A 6,411-nucleotide genomic window follows, 5' to 3' on the forward strand; every position below is an offset into this window, starting at 1 on the left:
TAGATAGGTCATAATATGCATATCATATTTTATTTGCATATTTAGTTGTGATCCTAGAAATCTTAAGCAACTCAAGGACACAAGGAGAGAGTTGGGGATTTCATAAATTTTCATGTTTGAATTTTATCAAATTTGAAAAGAGGATCAATTTGATTTTAATATTTTCCTCTCCAATAATTTCCAATATTAAAAATAAAAGAGTGAAGATAATATGACTTCTTCAAAAAGAGAGGAATAGTGGAGGAGAAATTTTAAAATCAAATTTATATTTTATTTGCTATTTTATTTGAATTAGAAAAATATGAATTTTAAAAAAATTGCATTTTTAGGCCAGAAAATGTTCACGATAGAGTTTGTCAGTTGAACTTTCAGTTTGGATCTTTTCATTTGAGTTTTACCCTTGCATCCTATGCTTGATTGCTTATGTATGTTATTGTTTGTTCACGATAGAGTTTCCGGAGTGCCAAGCGTGCTACTACGAGTCACTAGGGTTTTCAGATCGTCAACAAGGCAAGTAACACTTTGATCATACCCCTTATTACCCAGTTTTTATGCATTAGTTTCAATCCTCAAACACTACATGGTTAGGAGTTGAATACTTGTGGGTACTAGCAAGTAGTTGATGAGGTAGAACCTATTGTCTTTATTTACCAACCCTGGGAGTTACTTCTACGTTATGCTTATATCGCTATGCTATGCTTGTAGACGTGGTTTGGTTTGAGTGATCCATGATAGATGTGAGAGTTTTAATTAATGGTTAAACTTAAGGTGGCTACTTTAATACACATCTGGGTGGATTGGTTGAGGCACCCTGGAGCACCCAGTGGTTCTCTAGGCACCTGGAGTAATCCAGTGTTGTCCTGGGATATCCCGGAGTACCCGTGTGATCATCCTACGGTTTGCCACCCAGGCTCAAAGGGATCATAAGATTATTCATGCTGGAAACTTCCGTGTGCAGCCACAAGCCATTATGGGCTCTGGCATAGTTGAGTATGTTGTGTGACCTCTTTCAGTGGTAGGCTAGCAGATGTAGGGGATGTAGGTGGTACTGTCTACCCAGAGTAAAGAGTTAATACTTCTGAAAGACTATGTCTCAGTCATCCGTTTCTCAAACACCATGTAGTGCGAGAAATCCAGCGGAAGAGATCGCGTCTTGTGGGGAAAAGTGTGCAAACCTCTGCAGAGTGTATAAACTAATCATGGTTAGCCGTGTCCCCGGTTATGGACATCTTGAGTATCCGGTACTTGAATTATTGATTTGATCTCATCACTCCATTTAGTTAATTTGTTGGGTTGATGATTATTTTAATTTAGGATTGAGTTGGAGGAACCTTCTCAATGTTTTCAACAAACTTTGTAGTTAAATAAAATCTATTCCTTTGTTGTAGGGAAAAACTAGCTTTCTGCAAAAATAACCATAGAGCCTCCACCAGCCATATATGCATATAGTTATAGCTGTTACATGTTCATTGCTTTATAGTGTTATTTTGCCAATATATTCCATGTGCTGACCTACACAGGCTGCAACGTATTATGTTGTAGAGTTTTCAGACAAAGAGTAAGATGCGCTAGGTCGTTGTCGTGCGCTCAGCTATGCCGTTGGAGTTGATGGACTCATTTACCATCAAAGCTCCCGCTGTTATCTTATTTAGATGGCCTTCAACCATATTATTGTAATAAGTACTCTCTTTTGAGAGATTCGATGTAATAAGTGTGTGATTGAACTCTGTTATAAATCCTCAAGTACTGTGTGTGTTAGCATTACCGATCCAGGGATGACACTTATACACAGAAATTTGACCGTTTGAGGTCGGATCGCTACAAGATGGTATCAGAGCACACGCTGACTGTAGGACGCGACCACTAAGATGAGCCATAGGACGCTCTTCTCCACCTTCCACTCTATATATGGTGGGCCCAAGGAACAAGTTTGCTCAACCGGATGAAGACACCCCTTTTGGACGACACTTGAAGGAAGACACTAGATACCTGAACATCGGAATACTAAGTTTCACTGGGACCTACACCGCCACTCTACCAAAAGAAGAGTGCTGGACAATTCAAGTACATGTTCCAGGAAGGACATTCACACCAGTCACGGAGCCCATAGAGTTTTTCTTTGATGCACCAACCTGGAATCTAGGAAAGAGCATGGTAGCTGACATCGCCATGGGACACATCGACGAAGTTTACCACAACGATCTTAAGGTCACCATCTACCAGATATGTGGACGCCGAGATGAGCAATGAGAGATGATTTGCACTAGGAGGGACAAGTCCATTGCAGCCTACATCCAGGAGTTAAACCAACACATTCGTCGTCAGGAGAACCAGATGTGTGCCAGCATGATAGACCTGAAGAAGGTGATGACTAGGAACACGGGAGCTAGAAGAGGAACTCAAGTCTACACGTGATGGATACGAAGAGGAAATTGCAGTACTACTGGAGAAGAATGAAGACCTGAAGAAGAAGCTAGGAATATTCATGGGAGACCCTGCGCCAGGAGGTGAGGACCATCCCGAAGACGACATCATCATTGATGACATCGACTCCGACCCCGAGAGTGATGATGATTATGAAGACGAAGTTGGAGCAGATATCGTGGAGTCTTCTTCCGATCAAAATTTCTAGTCGACCACCAGATTATCAGTAGTATTCCCCCATGTTTATAGTAGTAGTCCGAGTATTTTGTAACGGTAGCTAGATCGATTGTATGCGCTTGTTTGAATTGAGTGGTGTGATATGATTGTGTTTGTCTCATGTGCATATGGGTAGTGATTTTCTCCTTAGACCTCACTGTCGGTGTCAAAACCGGCGGATCTCGGGTAGGGGGTCCCGAACTGTGCGTCAAGGCCGGATGGTAACAGGAGACAAGGGACACGATGTTTTTTACCTAGGTTCGGGCACTCTCGATGGAGGTAATACCCTACTCCTGCTTGATTAATATTGATGATATGGGTAGTACAAGAGTAGATCTACCACGAGATCAAGGAGGCTAAACCCTAGAAGCTAGCCTATGGTATGATTGTTGTGTATGGAGTTGATTGCCTACGGACTACAACCCTCCGGTTTATATAGACACCGGATAGGGTTAGGGTTACATAAAGTCGGTTACAATGGTAGGAGATCTTGAATATCTACATCGCCAAGCTTGCCTTCCACGCCAAGGAAAGTCCCATCCGGACACGGGACGAAGTCTTCAATCTTGTATCTTCATAGTCCAGGAGTCCGGCTGAAGGTATAGTCCAGCTACCCGAACACCCCCTAATCCAGGACTCCCTCAGTAGCCCCTGAACCAGGCTTCAATGATGACGAGTCCGGCGCGCAAATTGTCTTCGGCATTGCAAGGCGGGTTCCTCCTCCAAGTCCTTCGTAGAAGATTGTAAACACCAAGAGTAGTGTCCGGCTCTGCAAAATAAGTTTCCACATATTGCCATAGAGAGAATAATATTGACACAAATCAAATCTGCCGACGTATTCCATAGTGCGTCATCACACTACGACCAAGTCCTTTACTCGAATCGTTTTTACTTTTCCACCTCAGCATGTTTTGCGAGGCGGTTTCCTTGGCACGTCTTGTCAAAGCAGAGATTGTGTACCCCATTTACGGGATTCTCATCAATATGGACGTGGGTAACCCAACCGCGCCATTTGTCACGGCGCTTGGGAGGCAAGCGAGTTTTACTAGGCTGGTGGGGACGCGCAACCGCATCCGCCCATATAAGGGGATAAGGATCCACCCTTTTACCTACGCCTTCTTCCTCTTTTGCCTATCCATCTCCTGCGCACTCGAGCTCCAGCGCCCAAGCCCGCACTTCCCACCTCAACCTTCTCCAGCAATGTCCGGAGCGGGAGGCAAGTGGATGGTCTCCTCTATCACGGAGGGCCATGTCAAAAAGATAAGGAAGGCCGGATACTTGTCCAAAGACATCGCGCACCGGCTTCCCGAGGAGGGGCAGCTTCTCCCCACCCCAAGGCCCCATGAGAGGGTAGTATTCCTTCCCCACTTCCTCCGCGGACTGGGTTTTCCACTCCACCCATTTGTCCCGGGGCTCATGTTTTACTATGGCCTGGATTTCCACGATCTGGCCCCGAACTTCGTCCCCAACATCTCGGCGTTTATCGTCATGTGCGAGGCCTTCCTCCGCATCCGCCCCCATTTCGGCCTCTGGCTCAAGACCTTCAACGTCAAGCCCAAGGTGGTGCGCGGCCGCCAGGCGGAATGCGGAGGCGCCATGGCGGGCAAGATGGCCAACGTCCTATGGCTCGAGGGCTCCTTCATGGAGACCCTGAAGGGGTGGCAATCGTGGTGGTTTTACATCACCGAGCCGCGCGATCCGAAATGGATCGCAACCCTCGAGTTCCGATCCGGACCCCCCACGCAACTTATGTCCTGGAAAGAGACGGGCCTGTCGTGGGGCAACGAAAAAGAGGTGACCGGACTGCAGACATGCATCTAGTCCCTGGTGACCAAGCCGATCAAGCTCTTCAATGTAGTCCAGGTTATGCTCGTTCGCCGGATCCTCCCGTGTCAACAACGGGGCTTTAATCTGTGGGAGTTCAACCCGGCGCAGCACCAAACCCTTAACAGGCTCTTCGACACGATGTATGAAGACGTCTGGAAGGTGCTAACCAAAGGCGCCGAGGCTCCCACATCCGCTTCCGAGGACCGCGGATACAGCTCGCAGCGTCACGCTAGCGAGGTAAGCTATTTTCACCTTTTACAGGATGTTAAGTTTTTTCATAGTTCGACTCTATGCGGGATCTAAGCTCCCTTACCTTTGACAGGCTTGGCGGGCGAAGTCTGGATCGATTAACTGTCCGGCTCCCTTGCCCGAAGACCCAGCCCCCGCTCTACTAGCGAAGCTGCTGGTTCTAGCACCTTATGTGGTGCCGGAGAAGAAGGCCAAGAAGAAGAAGGCCACGGGGACTCGAAAGAGTTCCCGGCATATGGTGGTGTCGGACTCATCGTCCGACGATTCCGAGACGTACTCCCCCCGTGAAGACGAGGAGGAGGAAGAAGAAACCTCTCCCCCCTAGCGGGGGGAGGAGAGAAGAGGAAGGCCGCCCCAACGGGGGAGGCCGAGGGGTCTAGGAAAAGGAAGACCCCTCCGCCGGACTACGTCCCCAACGCCGAGAGGGCAAAGAGGAGTGGCCAAACAGGGCCAAGCGTCCGGCGAAATCGTAAGTTCGGATATCAGAATAACTCATGATGTTCCTTTGTTGCACAGCTTTCCCTAATGTTGAACATAATTATGCAGCCCGCCCTGTGCCGAACTCAACGAGTCGTCGAGCGGCTCCCTGGATTCATCGGACGTGAACTCAGTTCCGCCCGCTGTCTCCCCCCGCACTGCGGACGACGCCGAAGTGGCGTCGCACCGAGCTCCGGGGCAGGAGGAGGTGGTCCTGGAGGAGCCGCAGGGCGACCTCCCGGACCCCAGGAGTAAAGGGGACAAGACCCCCCAGGGCTCCAAGTCCGGCTTTGTGCCGGACACCGTGCCAGAATCTTCAACAGTTCCGGACTGCGGTAGGCGAACTCCTTCCAAGAGGAGCAAGCCTTCTGAGCCGGCGGCCTCCGTCCAACCGGAGGTGCCGGACAATTTGCTCGAGGTGCTTGATGGCGCCTCCATCGACGAGGAGCACCGTACTATTATGAGTACGGTGATCCAGAAGGTTTAGTCCGCCAAGAGCGGACTGAGTGAAGCTTGGGCTAGCCTCCTAACGGGCTTCAAGGTAAGTAAAAATATGTAAAAATATAACTGCATAGACAGTAGCCCCTGATGCTCTGTTTGGCGTTCGGAAAGAAAAGCCGAATAGAGGATCTAGTAAATTTCGGAGGAGTCTAACAATAAAGAGTCAATATGCGTGTGCAGGCTTTGGTGCTATCCACCGCCGCACTGACTGCGGAGGTGGGTGTCCTGAAACAGGACCTCAAGCGGACCGAGCAAGAGCTCGGCCTTGCCAAGCGGCAGCTCGAGGAAAAAGAAGGTAGGAAATACCTTACAGAAAAAGTGCCTATAGAGAGGCGTGATTGCAAAAAATAACAGGATTGCACTGCTTATTATAGGGGCCACGACTGAGGTGGCGACCCTCAAGCAGGCGCTGTCCGAGGCTGAAAAGAAAACGGCCGCGGAGCGCACCGAGCGAGAGAAACTTGGGGCTCAGGTCGGCGAGGTGCAGCAAGAGCTTCAGGCTCTCATGAAAAAACATGAGAGTTTGGAGCTTGAGTCAAAGACCCAAGCATCCGAGCTCGCGGCGGTCCTTGAGACTGCCAAGTCTGCCAAGGCCGAAGCCCAAAAGGCCCTCCAAGAGTTGGAGGAGATTAAGAAGATAGCAGCGGGTAAGGCATTCTTTATGCAAAGCAGAAATATAAAAGTAAACTACTTGTTACTTACCCGAATCCAGAGTTC

The sequence above is a fragment of the Triticum urartu genome, chromosome 5A, assembly GCF_056163025.1.
Source record: "Triticum urartu cultivar PI428250 chromosome 5A, HENAU_Tu73, whole genome shotgun sequence".
In the NCBI taxonomy this organism is placed as follows: Eukaryota; Viridiplantae; Streptophyta; class Magnoliopsida; order Poales; family Poaceae; genus Triticum; species Triticum urartu.